General features: G+C 33.6%; 1 pseudogene; it reads right to left on the minus strand.

Moving 5' to 3' along the window:
* Positions 1-8,159: 8,159 nt before the first annotated feature.
* On the minus strand, positions 8,160-15,086 carry LOC110445083 (annotated as a pseudogene).
* Positions 15,087-16,073: the final 987 nt, after the last annotated feature.

Raw genomic sequence — 16,073 nt, forward strand, 5'->3', positions numbered from 1 at the left:
TCTTTACTCTCTTCCACGATACGACTGTCACGGTGTATCGTCAAATGTTTACACCCCCCGGACAACACAGCGTTATGTACTGTTTAGGTATCTAAATATAGCTCGACAAATGTTTCTAAAAATGTCGACCAATCAGATCGTCGTAGCGATTACGCTAAAATTAGACATGACATCTCAGCAGCTTCTGTTGGAATAGACCGAACACGACTGATGCTTACCTATTATATCTAACTATATACACGTAAGATATGTACATGTATAACAGAATATCGGAACGGTTTTAATGAATGTACATGTATTTCATTAAACGTTGATGATAGCAGTACTTCCCTTATATCTAACGTTCTCTAGCATTGTGCGTGCCAAATAATCTTTAGCTTGATTAATCTTCAATAAAGAAAGGATTCCCTCTTTGAAGCTAATAGTCTAAGAAATATTAATTTGCGATTCCCCAATTTCAATTACAAACATTTGTTTTCAAAATACAATATAAGGTTAGGACAATCATCTTAGATTAATTAAGTGCATTTAGGCTCATATATATGCTGATAACTGTTTTGATTACTCTAAAGAGGCCTATATGCTTCTATCAACAGAATTAATATACACGCATATTGCTTTCTAATGATGCAGATCTCTACACTAACCGGCTTTGACATAAGCAATGGTAGCCTGTTGTTTTAAGCAAAAAGGAAACCTTGCCAGACCATGTTACCGTCATTACATTGAAGTAAAGGAACGCACTATGTACAGTCTATATAGTTGTGTATCAGTTTCATTGGAGTCATTCAGTTGAAGATGAATGAAGGAAGTGAACGCCTCGTTTTTATATCACGTAAAATATATTATAAAATGTTGACTTGCAGTTTTTGTTTAAATAATTTTAATTTTTAAGTATCAAACTAAACAAAGTAGTTTTTAGCTTTGCGTTTACTTATCCCGTATCTTTTTAATTGGATATCTTCATCATTATTAATTATAGAATGCTAAGCTTTGTTTTACAAATGCGTGTTCTCAATGTTAATGATATAATATTACATGTACATAAAGTCATGTCTCCTTAAACATAGTATCCGTAGTAATAGGACGTAATGTAACTTTATTCCTTTGACCTGTAAAGCACCAGTTAGGGGTGTTTAAAATGTAATAACATGAAAATGACAAGAAGAAACTGTTTTCTCTACACACATGTAAACATCTTAAATATGTATGAATCTTACCAAACTTGGATGTTTTGTTATGTTAAAAATACAATAATTTTTCATACGATTAACGGCCGAAATTTTACTTTCAATATTTAGAATTAACGGTATAAAAAATGACCCCGTTGTAGAAAAACATGCTATTGAGAGCAATGATTATATCTACCCTAAATATACTTGATAACATAGTATCAATTACAAAAATATGTGTCCTTTTTTCAAAAACAGGCATCATTCGTTTTTATATTGTATTACGAGTTGTTATTTCCGGCTCGCGGTTCTATAATAGATCGCGAAATACTATAAGGGTCATGCTCGAAGGCGTGTGAACAGAAAGGGACACTTTGGTATTGTGTATATACATAGAAAATTACACATATAGTGGTTAAAATATATAAGCCTCTAAGGAGGTTCTGATTAAATTTTCATAAAACAAGTTTCTGAAAATGATAAGCAATCAAACAGATGGAGCCGCACAGCACGTTAATTAGAAAAGTTAAGTATTCAAAATTATTTATAACCTTAGACTCTCCTTGTGAGCATAATCAACAGCCAATAAGCCGACGTAGGAAAAATGAATACAAAAAAAGGTGCTTCTTTGAAATGCATGTCAATTGTCTGGCCCATTTCTCACAAGTGTTTTGGGTACGATAACTTTATCTAAATTTCATTAAGGAAACTACAGTAGACGTGATATTGTATTTAAGTTTGTGTCTGGCGTGGATACATCCACTTCGTACATATGAAATGAGGCATTTCTGGATCAGCATTTCTGACGGGAATTTTAAGGATATTGTACAAAACTATTTTTCAAATCTAATATTTCCCCCCGTCAGAAACCCTTAGTCAGAAATGAATAAACAAGAGGCCCAAAATATTACCTCTATTTCTCCTATTGGGCTCCGCCTCTCTGACCTCATGGGGTCACATCCACCGTTTAGTTCCCTTGGCTCAAGGATACTCCAGACTAAATAAGGATAAAATCCCTGCATCCCTACGGCAGTAAGAAGATTTTAAAGGTTTTGTCTCTATTTCCCTCTTTTGGGCCCAGCTTCACTGCCTCAAGGGGGACTAAACCCACCGTTTATACAAAAATGAGTCCCATTGTCCAAAGGATGCTCCAGACCAAATTTGTATAAAATCCCTTAATTCCTATGGTAGGAAAAGGATTTTAAAACTCATGATTTTTGCGTATTGTTTGGTGTTATTTGATGTGGTAACTACTGTTTTCAAAAGTCCCAAATCTGGGGAAAACAGTTTTTGAAAAAAAAAACCCAGTCTTCTCAACAAAATGTATTTGAAATGTAGTTTATAAATATAGATATAGTAGATAATAAATAAATAAGTCCTTGCGAAGGAAAATATAGAATAAAAACAATTTTTTCAGATCGTCCGCTAGGCCTTTCTGCCTTATAGGGCTTCTTCAGGCGGATTGATGTTTATTTATCACCGTTGGTTACATGACGTCATCAATATTTGTACAGTCAACAATTTTAGTGACGTCATAAATAAACAAGCATAGTGACGTCACAAACAATAGTTTTCAAAAGTCCCAAATCTGGGGAAAACAGTTTTTGAAAAAAAAAACCAGTCTTCTCAACAAAATGTATTTGAAATGTAGTTTACAAATATATATATATATATAGTAGATAATAAATAAATAAGTCCTTGCGACGGAAAATATAGAATAAAAACATAAATTTTTCAGATCGTCCGCTAGGCCTTTCTGCCTTCTAGGGCTTCTTCAGGCGGATTGATGTTTATTTATCACCGTTGGTTACATGACGTCATCAATATTTGTATAGTCAACAATTTTAGTGACGTCATAAATAAACAAGCATAGTGACGTCACAAACAATACCAAGACAAAGAAAACATCTACATACAATACATTGCAAAAATCATTGTGCATTCAGGCTGGGTTTGAGGACTTTTATAAACATATTTTCTTTAATTTCTCTTGCAACTACATCGTCGCTATTCAGTTTGTAAATAGGTAACACATGAAAATCATCTTTAGAACATCGATGCATATGTTTGCTAACTTTTAAAAATCTTAGTTCATTGTCCTTCATTTGTTGTCTATGTACATTCATTCGTATTCTCAATTCACATCCGGTCTGTCCGATATAAAATTCACCACATTGTTTACATATTAAAGAGTAAATAACATTCTTAGAATTACAGTTAATGTCTGATCTAATTTCTATTTTGGAACCATTTGCAAAAACGTAGTCTTTACATTCAATGATAATCTTACATGTACCACACCTTGGTTTCTTACATTTTTTTTACACCAGTGACAACATTTGTGGTATTCATATCAAATTTGGATGTACATAGTAAACGTTTTAAGTTTTTAGGTTGTCTTTTACAGTTTATAATCTTCTTCTTATCAAAAATACACTTCATGTTCTCACTGTTTTTCATAAAATTTACAAAATGTTTAACGACAGGAAACATATTACAATTATTTGGATTGTAAGTAGTAACAAATGGTATGATATCAGCATCTTTGGTGTTAGCTCTTTCTAAATTAACACTGACAGGGCCTTTCTCTTTAGCTCTTTGTATGGCGTTTAGTACCACTTCAGCAGGATAACGTTTGCTTTTAAGATAAAGTTTCAAATCGTCCAATCTATCTTCTAATATTTTTTTATCGCTAACAACCGTGACTAATTTCGATGCTAAACCATATGGAATGTTAAGCTTAGTGTGTTTAGCATGATTTGAAAAGAAATCCAAATAATTGTGAGAATCTGTAGGTTTACAATATATATCGCTAACAATATTTTGTCCTTTAATTTCTACAAAAATATCCAAGAAAGGTATTCCTTTTTCACTTAACTCCATTGTGTAATTCAAATCGGGATGCAAGGCATTTAGCATATTGAAAAATTCCAGAAGATTCTCACCTGGAGGCCAAATGATAAAGCAATCATCTAGAAATCTCAAAAAGTTGTATATATGTAGGTGTGTTGTGCAGGTTGAATACACTATCCATGTTTATCTGAGACATGCCCTTTATTTTTAGGATCAGACCATTTCTACTGTACTATGCTACATTTGTTTTACAAATGCATTTTGTCAGTGTTGACTAGTTATATAATACATGAAGTCATGTTTCATTGAAACCGCATTAAGTGTAATTTAATACTTTGGACCTAAAAACAGGAAAAAGACAAACATTTATTATTTATCTACATAAATGTAAACATCTTAAATATGTGTGAATCTTACACAAACTTGGATGATATTTTATTATTTTTCTTACGATTACTTTTTACCTTCAAAATTTTGGATTATTTGTAGGCCTATATAAATGACCCCGTTGTATAAACACTACGTTTTATGTTATAATTGTCTAAACGGGACACTTCAAAGTAAAATACGTTTATGTGTTTCATACCAAAGTATGAGTTTAAAACATTTAAGTTGATATTTCCGGATCGTGGTTCTATAAAAGATCGCGAAACACTATAAGGGTCACACTCAAAGGCTCTTGAGCAGATGAAACTGTATCCTGAAAACGCTTTGGTATTTTGGCTACTATTGTAGGGTAATCGATCAATGTAAGTAGAAAATTACACATTCAATAGTTAAAATACATTAGAATCAAAGCACATTCTTGTCAAACTCTTTTATAAAACTAACATTAGCTTTTAGAGAACAAGTTTCTAAAAATGATAATCAGACAGATAGAGCCGCACGCCATGTTAATTAAGAAAGTTATGTTTTCAAATTTATTGATAACCTTACACTGTCCGTTTGACCGTAATCAACAGCCAATAATTATAAGCCATTGTGGGATTAGGAAATATTAATACAGAAAAGTACTTCTTTGAAATGCATGTCAATTGTCTGACCCGTTTTCTCAGAAGTGTCCTGTTTTTTTGGGTACGACGAGGAAACTACAGTAGACGTGATATTAATTTGAATCTGGCGTGGATACATCCACTTCGAACATATGGTATGAGGCATTTCTGGATCAGAATGTCTGACGGGAAGTTTAAGGATATTGTAAAAAATTGTTTTCCTAATCTTATATTTTCCGTCAGAAACCATAAATCAGAAATGAATAAAAAAACGGAGGGGACAGAGATAATAAAACGGCTATTGCACGTTTCTCTCGATGATCCCATTAGATAGAATACAGACGAAAATTCCAAATACTGGTGTTGATGATAAATCCAACACAGACAATATATATCTTTAACAAAATTGCAAAACTAAGAACAAGTGTATCAGAGTAGAGCGATTATACCGCTGGTAATTTGAGCAGCTTTTTGCAAAAGGGGCATAACTCCAATAAAATGGCTAGATCGAAACAATAAGCGCAACTTCATAATGTGGCGACAACATCAGTAAAGTTTCACAGAATACGGATAAAAATAGAAGAAATCGCACGAAGAAAACTGATCATGAAACCTTGAGACTACACCATGTGACCCGGAGATACAGCCATTCCGCATTGTTCGTAGGCAAACTCCGAACGGTCAATCTGTGCAATCACATTTTTGAAGTTCAGAGATGCTATTATGTTTGTGTACTTGACAAAAGCCTTTCCCTCTCTACTATAGCACTTGACTTCACCCAATGTGTATTGGGCTAATTGCAATATGTATTTTAGAGTTGAGGCTATTTTTTTTATTATTTCTTTGATCATTGTCCCAGTCAGTCGTAACATTTTAATGGTGTGTCATGACAGAGGGACAGATTGTCGGTTTAATAAAAGAACATTATAAGTACGTTTCCTTATTTGATACATAATTTTGCAAGTCATCTGTACACTTCTAATTGATTGTAAATAAAGTACACTTGTATGTATTTGTGAAAAATGTAATTTCAAATGATAAGGAATTTGAGTACTTTAAATCGTTTTACGAAAATATCAAATTCAACAATGATTCCCTATGCAGGTTTTTATGCATTTCGCTGAATCTTATTTTTAAATGTTTCTTAACCAATGATCATCATGCATTGTTGTTTGTATTTTACATTGAAATCAGCCAGTCTAAAATTAAAAACCTCAGACATTTGGATTAAATAAAATTGTATTGTTCATGAAAGATATTTTATGAGATTTGCTCTATAGATCAATCTGCAGATTTACCTGACAAGATCAATGTACATCCATGTTAACCATAAGAGTCTTAAAAGTGAAGAAATACGAAGAAATCCAATACATAATAACATGTACTGTGATTTCGTTGATTAAAATAATCAAAGGAAAATTGAAAATTTGACAGTCACGAACATGATTGCATTCAAATAGTCTGTACTAATGCAGCATTTCAATTGGAGAAGACGCAGCAATTTCTTCGCGAAGTATCAGAGTCAAAGCATCAGATAGACGGCACGTGATTGGTCTCGCCTATTAATAAGGAAGGCCTCAGCACAACTGACTGGGACGTAGATCAAAGAAACAGAAACAAACTTTTGATACGGCGATGCGTAAATATGAGGGTAAACGGATTTTGTCATGTACACAAAGATAGTGGCATCCCGAACCTCAAAGATTACCGTTCGGGGATTGCCTACGATTAATCCGTAATGGCTGTTATTATTCCTGGACTACATGTGATACCTGCCATGTGACAACGTTTGTAAACAACTTGTTTATAGTAATTCAATTGTTTTGAGTCTCATGTAGTATTTAAATACCATCTGCGTGACACATCTCATAACTAAATGGTTTTCATAAAAAATGTATTATTGAATCAATTCAAATGGCATAGTTAACTATCAGATTTGCTTGTAAATCGAACAAAGCCGCAAAAAAACGAAACATTGATCCCATTCGAAATAGGAACAGTTTGAAATAGAACATAGCAAAATGAAATGATACCGTGTTAACTGATGAATGGAATCTCTGTTATTCGTATATTGATTTTAATTTGATTACAGAGAGAGAAAGACGACTAATGTGTCTTCCATACGTTATTGATACAGTATAGCTACTACGTACTGTACATCAACATTATTCTAGTAACCAAACTAACACTTACTCACCATTTAATCCGCACTATAACAGTCAAATGACACGAGGGGAATACCATACCAATTTTAAATAGCTCAGCCAAACAAATTGCTAGATAAATCACAGGGGAGCAATGTAAAAGTAATGCCATTGGTTCGTACCTTCTACTGGCGTGTATTATTGTCATCATAAAACCGACATTGTGGGTTTGTGGATAGTTCCTGATGTCTTTTAAGTTTAATAGCTCCTCGGTTATAGTCTTTCTCATTGAGAGAAAAACATCGCACTCACATGTCATTCATTGACATAAAATATACAATATTAAAACAAAACAAAACAAAATCACATTCGTTGAATTATGAAGTCATTCATACGTTGCTACATTCATATCCTTTTTTTATTCTATATCGATTAATGTTCAAACTAGAACTGTAAGCCAAAGGCTAACTAATACCCCTCCTCCTATATAAACCATAACTGTAAGCTAAAGGCTAACTAATGCAAAGCAATATAGACTCCCACCAGTAATGAGTTAATCACTATTTTATTAAAAACAAAAAAATAAAATAACTAAAACAAGTATTTCGCACAAAGGGGCATAACTCCATCAAAAAGGGTCGAAATCCCAAATTAAAATGCCGGTGTACAACTACATAAGATACTGATCATTCATGCAAAGTTTCAATGAAATCTACTAGTTAATTAAGGAGTTTTCGGGACAAATTACTGCGGACGACAGACCGACATCCAGACATCCAGACAGGGTGATTCCAGTATATCCCCCCCGCTCCAACTTCGTTGCGGGGGTATAGTTAATGTTGCGTAATATATGCAAAGTTCTGTTTAATTTGCGTTGTCTTTGATCACATAGTTTGGTATTATTTCCACTTTGTGTTGACGTTAAAACTTAATATTTGACAGTTACAAATATCGAAAAAATAAGAACAATTCATTCAAATATTATTTTAGGTTAACGATTACATGATTGAACATTTATCTCCCTTTGACTTCCATTTTTTCTCGTACTCCTCTATCTCACGAAGGTAGGTTAATGGAGGCCACTGATTCTCCTCAATAAATGTATTGTTACCTCCTTTTAAAGACGAGAATTCCGCTCGGATTTGGAACGCCGTGTAGTTTGTGGAGATAAAATGCAAGCACTACCCTGACAACTGTTCTGCGTTGTAATTCTGCAAAAATAAATGCAAAAAATAATGACACATTCACCGTATATGACTGATACAACGAAAGCTGAAAACTTTTATCTTTATCTAGGAAGTGTCAGATATAATTTAAAATATATGTAAGACTGATAGAAGAAGTTTAGAAGGTTTAACTAACGACCATATTTGAATGCAACATTAACATGTTGGGAGTCATTGCCATATCTTCCATGTCGATATTTAAACGCCATTTGTTAGGCCAATTTTCCATATTATTGCGTCACGATTGGAGCACATGATATAATATGATTAATGAAAATGGAATGACACTGTTATAATTAAAACATAATATGGCAATGGAAAAGTCATAAATCTCCAACCGAAATATGTCAACAACCACATGTTTCTTTGCAGAAACATAGACGTTACTGTACACTAAACTCTTTGCGATGTTAATACCTGCGACGTAAGCAAAAGTCCGATGACGTCAATTTCTGCTTTCTCTATATTCTTTGTCACACTCTTATCGACTTCCCTTGTAATATATAATCCACACTAATTCATCAAACGTTTTTGTCCATACTAATCCGCGAGAACAACGAGTCCCATCACCTCGATCTCTTCAATGGGTGAATGGTCGGTGTAAAGGTATTCCAATAGAGCCAGGAAACACTCTGCGGAAGTGTCCGGAATATTTACCTGTGGTATCAAAGGAATAAAATGGCTACATCGATGGACACCATTAACGTACAAAATCGCATATCACCTATAGCAATGCGATAACAGTTCAACTTTAAGAATTAGGTACTACCAATGTATACCTACCTCAGATAATGACGATTGTCCTTCTATGTAATGACCTCCAAACATGGCGGCCATGACGTTACATCTTGCACTAAGGAGAACTTTATGGGCGTATATAGTTCGTCCTGAAATATATGGATTTATTTGGTTTAAATCGACAATTTCACCATTTCAAGATTATATTAAGATATAATTCATGGACTTTAGTCTGTTCAAATGTTATACATGTGTATTTGTATTAAAAAAAACCAACAAAACAAAACAAAGCAAGCTTTTGTCAACTAAACAATCAGCTATGACACTTGGTAGTCGTGTGTGTTTACCAGTTGGGATGAATTATATGTCTCAGTGTATGCAGTTTCTCGTTACCATATCTTACCTTCCACCCTGAACGTTACGTCAGCACTCTCAGGTTTGTTAAAGTAGAGTTCCTTCATATTTTGCCCTGTTTCATCATTCAGGAAAGTACCTATACTTGGATTTAGGAGAGACAATTTTGACAAATCTCTGTCAGTCTCGGTAATTTGAAAATTTCGGCTACTCTAATGACGTCAGAAAGTTCGTCCTGGTCAATCTCGTCCTCATCGTTGGTCAATTTCGGTACACCTTAAACAGTATAAGCAGGTATTTAATCAACCTCACAACTATCATTTAAATTGTATCGGGATTCAGCTTTGTAAGTCTTCGTAGCTTAAAGGTAGCATAATGTGACACTTATTTATTTTATGATATGTATATTTATTTATATTCTTGATATTATATTTTCATTGAAATGTTCAAGCTATCTGCACTTCAATGGCCATACATTTTATCCACACACATATTAATGAAACAAATTTTAGATTTGGTAAACATCAGACAGAACAAATTTTTCGCTTTAATGTATATCTTTCTATTTCTTATACATTTCTGATGCGTGATGATATTAGGAATGCAAACATATATTTTTTTGATATTCACCCTGAAACAATTATGCAGCTTTTCAAATGCAATTTGTACAAAGTGATAATGTTCGTACACAGTTCACAGTGTAATAATAAAATAAAGTTATAGAAATAATCAGAATACTACATACCCGAGTAAAGAAATTGCAGGACTTTGACAAATGTTTTTGGTTTGATATCAGCGCTGAGCTCCACCATTGTATGACGACGACCTTGACCTTCAGTTCCCCGTGTGCTCGTATCTTTGTCATACACTGCTGCAATTCCTTGGACAAGTCCCGAGTTCAATTAATCCATAGTGAAGTTACTGAAGGACTCGATCTGTCTCAGCTGAGCGCTCTATAATCAGTAAGACCAGTAAAGAGAAGTAAACTCACTGTTATGATATAATATACTATATTTAGGTGAGCGTCTGAAAAAAACTTTCACTTGTACTCATGTTTCAGTGTAATTCTCGTTTATCTCCGACATGTGTATGGCATATTCTTCAGATGCGTGTTTGCTATCATAACTTGTTAAATATTACAAAAACCCGTTACACAAGATCAAAACGAGACTTGAACGTGATTTAAACCTCAGAAAAGTACATCCTTAAAGTATAAACGTAAATTAAACTCCAATCAACTGAGCTTAATGTTTGAAATATAACCATAATGACAATACACAGTGTAATATAGAATTAAGAACAACACCGAAGCAAACATCATAATATCATGAACCTCTGTAAAATCATGTTGAAGGGCAACAACATCTGATATCCAGTACTCGGAAACCAAGCGATGCTGACGACTATAAAGAAGTTTCTTCAACGATTATTTGATTTACTCACGTGAAAAATTCTTAACAACGCAATATCTTAGTTAAGAAAACGCATTAATTGCTAAACCCCTGATACTTGGAATATGATTTAAGGAAGCGAATACATTTACAATATGATGCATTATACATTAATCGCTCTTGATTTAGGGAAACACGATTCTTTGTTTTACCGAGATTAAATATGTTTCAACGAAGACAAATCTAGAGGGAAACATGATTAATCGAGGGAAACATATTTTATCGCGTTTCCCTAACACAGGGGCAATGACTATTTCATTACACCTGAAGTATAACAATATCACAGCAGTACAGGTAATCAAGTTAACGTGCCATTGTTGTCGTCTGCTTCAATCACTCGGAACTCAGGCGTAGTGCATCCGGCTTATGTTTTCTAGAAAGGTTCAGAAAGAGGCCTACATTAGCAGGGAAATATGATGTTTTGTTTCCCCTCATCAACAGAAATGAGTAATGCAGTATTTGTCTAATGGAATACAGACAGTTTAATGAAATACTCTTTCAATATAATGGTCGCAAATGGTAATTTTGTCCAGCTAGCAGCGTGATTTTTCAGAATTAAGACATTCTTTATGACAATTTAACTTGTGTCTGCATTTGCCAGATTTAAATGAAAATGACATATGCATCAAAACCTCGGGAGGTTATTAAACTTAGTATGAAAGATGTGGAGATTTCAAAAGTTTAAACGGACATTTGGTTCAGCAAAGGTTGGAATGCAAAGTATTAAAGGTGTTTTTTTCATAATCTTCATAGAATATATTGCATTACAAAATGACGGAAATCCTTTTGACAATGTTGAGAGATTGTAGTGAAAGTTAGTAGAAATATAAAATTCCTTATAACGAAAGACGAGTTCAATGTTACCTTATTTGACGTCATCATTCCAAAGACTCGTCTGAAGTATTTGGAGGCTGAACACAGAACTTTTTTATGTCCGTCCAGGTTGTGTTGCCCACTCAGTACGAATGTGACGTCAGCATGTTCTCGTGCATCGCCATCCAATCCTCAGCAAATCTGGATGTTTCAATTTCAATCCATCGGGCTTTCCCTGTCAATAAAGATAATACAGTAACTTACAAAAGAAAACATACTTACATAAAGCATATTCGAAAATAATGATTATAAATATTCATGTATTATTTTTTTTTGTAGAAGAATGCCATGTTAAGTTTATATTTTAAGATATTATATTAACTTACCAGCGGGAGGCATCACTGGAGGAACAGGAATTCGCTTTTTTCTACTAAAAGAAAATCCAAACGATTTCGGTTTCTTTGAATTTAACCACAACGCTTCATAGATCTACAACATAATATTGTATTGTTCAAAATTGATAAGGTCACGCGTGCATTCAGCTTTATGTCACTGAAAATAAAATGCACCAGCAAAATTATTGCAATTTCACATGAAACATAAACAGACATATTAACTGTATAAAGAATAATTCATGTCAATTCAAATATCAATTATGGTATCTGAATGTCTTAATCATACATATTCTTACTTACACTTTACATGTATGAGAGTCTTTGGTCCAAATGTATATTCTTTAGCATACAAAAATATAAACTGATGCTTATCCACAACAATTTTTTTAGGGTTGATAATTAGTTTTCATCTTACTATATAATGAATCAAACATGCATCTTTTCTTCTTTTCACTATACCCAAGCAAATTCATTTGCACAGTTAAGAGTCAAAGCAACCCCGTTTTTCGTGTATTGACACTCTAAAAGGACCTGCACAATTAACTGACTTGTGATTTTTTCCTTCGTGGTAGAATGGCTAGAAAACTTGACACATGGTATTCCAGTATTTGGTATATTTAAATACAATGTAGATATCTCTGACAACGAATGTGTGTCTCTGAACGATGAATAGGAATGGTTGGCGTACAGGATATATTATAAAGCAAGTTAAATGTTCATTAAAAAATTAGTACGGTAGAAAAAAGCAAACCTACCGCTGATTCAAAACATTCTTTTAAACCCTCCTGACTTAATGCGCTGGTTTCTTTGTAACGCAAGCCCAAACTCTTGGCAACCTCTGCGCACTCTTCACTTGTCACCAGGTCAAGTGAACTTGTGTGGCGCAAATCTACAAAATTAACAAAAGCACTATTGTATTATAAATAATAAGGTGAACCCATTACTTCATTTTCCACCAATAATGCCGTTATGACTCCGAAAAGTCGGTCAGATTCATTAACATGTCGTTTATCATGAGAGGTAATCGTAGAAAATGTGCAGATCTGGGCAGTTATACCAATTTCGCCATTAAAACTTTCCTCTCGTGAAGTGTTTATAGCGATTAAGTCTGCAAGAAGTATTTCTCAACTGATTGAGCGATACTTTTACAAACACATCAAAATTCCATAACATGATATTATTTGCGGCGTAGTGATTTTAACGTACTTCTTAAAATGTAAATTTCTCAGTATATTTTTGGATAAAATAATTGAATGATGTTTACCTATTTTACATGCAACTATTACAATAGGTGTATCTGGACAAAATTGCCGGATTTCAGGAACTCATTTCTCTGTCACGTTTTCGAGGGATGCTCGATACTCTATGGAAAAGCACAAAAATAATACGTCTGTCTGTGGGTAAGACAATGGTCGTAGACGGTCATAATCCTCCTGAAAGCGTAACAAAGCAAACACGTCTAATACACATCGAAAGACTACAGAAGTAATGAGTCTATGAAAACGTGATATGCAAAAAGTGCAATAAGTTTTATCATATTAATACTGTTTTATGAAGTTTCATAAAGCCGTCACATCAATTATGTTTATGTAACGTGTGTAATATCACTCCGAAAATGACGTCACAATCGAATTGGAGTCATTGTGAAGCGGATGCCATTTTCATCATTTCTGAGGCGGCCAAGTGCAAAATATTTGTTATATATCATAATTATACAGTTTACTTTGTATTATATGATAAAAAGAATTTGTCATTGGTTTCCCATTATATTATATTTAGATTTTTGGATTTTTCAACCAGAGGCTCGCAAACATTAAAAAATCCAAAACTTGTATCATAAATGTAATATGAAGGGAAACTTATGACAGATCCTCTATATCTTTGTTGCAGTCCAATATTGTCCCGCTTACTTTGATAAATATATTTTGACATATCATTGTTTCTATTAAGGTGACGAGAAAGATATAGTTCTGGCTTACCTGGCCTGCTGTATCCCAAAGAGCCAAATTTACAGGTTTTCCGTCCACCATTACGTTTGCTGAGTAGTTGTCGAACACTGTGGGTACGTATTCACTTGGGAAGGAATTTGTGGAGTATGAGATAAGCAGACAACTCTTCCCGACAGCGCCATCTCCTACCGTCACAAGCTTTAGGTTTTGCATTTTGTCTTAAATAAGAAACGAAAAGAGAAGCATGAGTTAATCAAGTAATGTATATATAACCTGTTTTTCATAGTTGTGTACAATTTATATTAGAATTTTGTGAGATAATTATAATTATACTTAATCTTTAAAAGTTACACGTTTTAGTCTTCTGTTTGGGAGAGACTTAAGAAACCAAAACCAAAAATCTGCCGCCCTCATTCCAAAACGCAGGATCTACAATTTTCTTCTCACATTTCCTGCTCTCGCTTTTCGGAAGTTTCCCGTCTTCATATGACTCTAGCTTTTGCGATAACATTAAATCCCAGACAAAGCACACCGTGCGATATAGTAAGGTTTCGTTAAATATTCACCATCGGAAACATGACTGATACATTCCTTGAACAAATCGGTCCAGATTTAAGTTTATCAAACAGCACCCTCATTATTAATTGAATACTGTAATTGCATGAAGTATATTACATTTACGTGTTGTTGCATATCGGTCAAATGCTATTTAGCCACCATATAGACATTTAACATGCTAGAAAGATGAAGCTCCAAGATTCAACAGCCAATATTATACAGTAACAATGGGAATGTATCTTTTTTACAATACGTTGTTTAAAACATTAACCGATATGATACATGAAAAATATATATGTTTTACAATATATTGATATAATTCTTTTTTTTTTTAAATGAGTTTGATAAAAATTGATTTGAAATCTATTTATTTTCACGACACTGCAAATGAAAAATTACTGAAAATCACTCCATACATTCAATTTGGATTGGGGAGTTCATTAATATAATTAAATCATCCAATGGAAACGCTACAATACAAACGATTTTGGTCGATATCTCATTGCTTGATCGTTGTCCATAATGTTAATTATGATTTATTTGCATGCGTATTTAGAATATCAAGCATGCATAGACATAGATACATATGATTAACATACTTAATATATATGAATTCAAACTTTTAGTTTCAATAACTGGTTTCTATCGATATCACAGGCATTAATGTAATTAATGTATTCGTTCAGGTCTGAGGATGTACATGTACGTGTCTTACAAACAATCTTATACTACTATTGCGCTTTAGAGACTGTTTTTTTTATATATAAATGTACACATTCTAAATATACATTGACATTTATACGAGATACATTACAACTGTGTTTGCACAATTCCTAAATTTATATGTAAGATGATTATTCTGATATTATAGAAAAGGTACAAAGAAGAGCCAGAAACTATTACCAGGGATTGGAAGAGTTACATGTACCATACCGAGAGCGCTTGAAAAGGATAGATATTACCGGGGACTGAGAGGCGACATCATAAATGTTTTTGAAAATAATGAACAACCAACATGACCAGAAGGTAACACAATTAATCTTCGAGTTAGATAAAGCATCTAGAACACGAGGACATGCACAGAAAATCAGGAAAAAAACCCATTGCAAGCATATTCATTTAGCTTTAGGGTTGTCATAATCTGGAACAGTTTCCCCGAATATGTTAATACATCGCGAACGATTAAGGACTTTGAAATTAATCTTGATACTCATTGGAACAAGAGGCCCAGAGGGTCTGTACCGCTCACCTGAATATATGTTTAAAATAATTGGTATGAAGTAAAGATATAGCACTCCATGGTAGGTGCTGTAAGTACATATGAAATTTCAGAAAGATCCATCAAGTACTTGAGATATAGCTAGAACAAACTTCAAACAGATCCCCACCCCTATGCCCTAAGGGGGTCATACCCACCAATTATACAAA

This window comes from Mizuhopecten yessoensis, unplaced genomic scaffold (genome assembly GCF_002113885.1).
Source record: "Mizuhopecten yessoensis strain PY_sf001 unplaced genomic scaffold, ASM211388v2 scaffold2711.2, whole genome shotgun sequence".
Taxonomy (NCBI): Eukaryota; Metazoa; Mollusca; class Bivalvia; order Pectinida; family Pectinidae; genus Mizuhopecten; species Mizuhopecten yessoensis.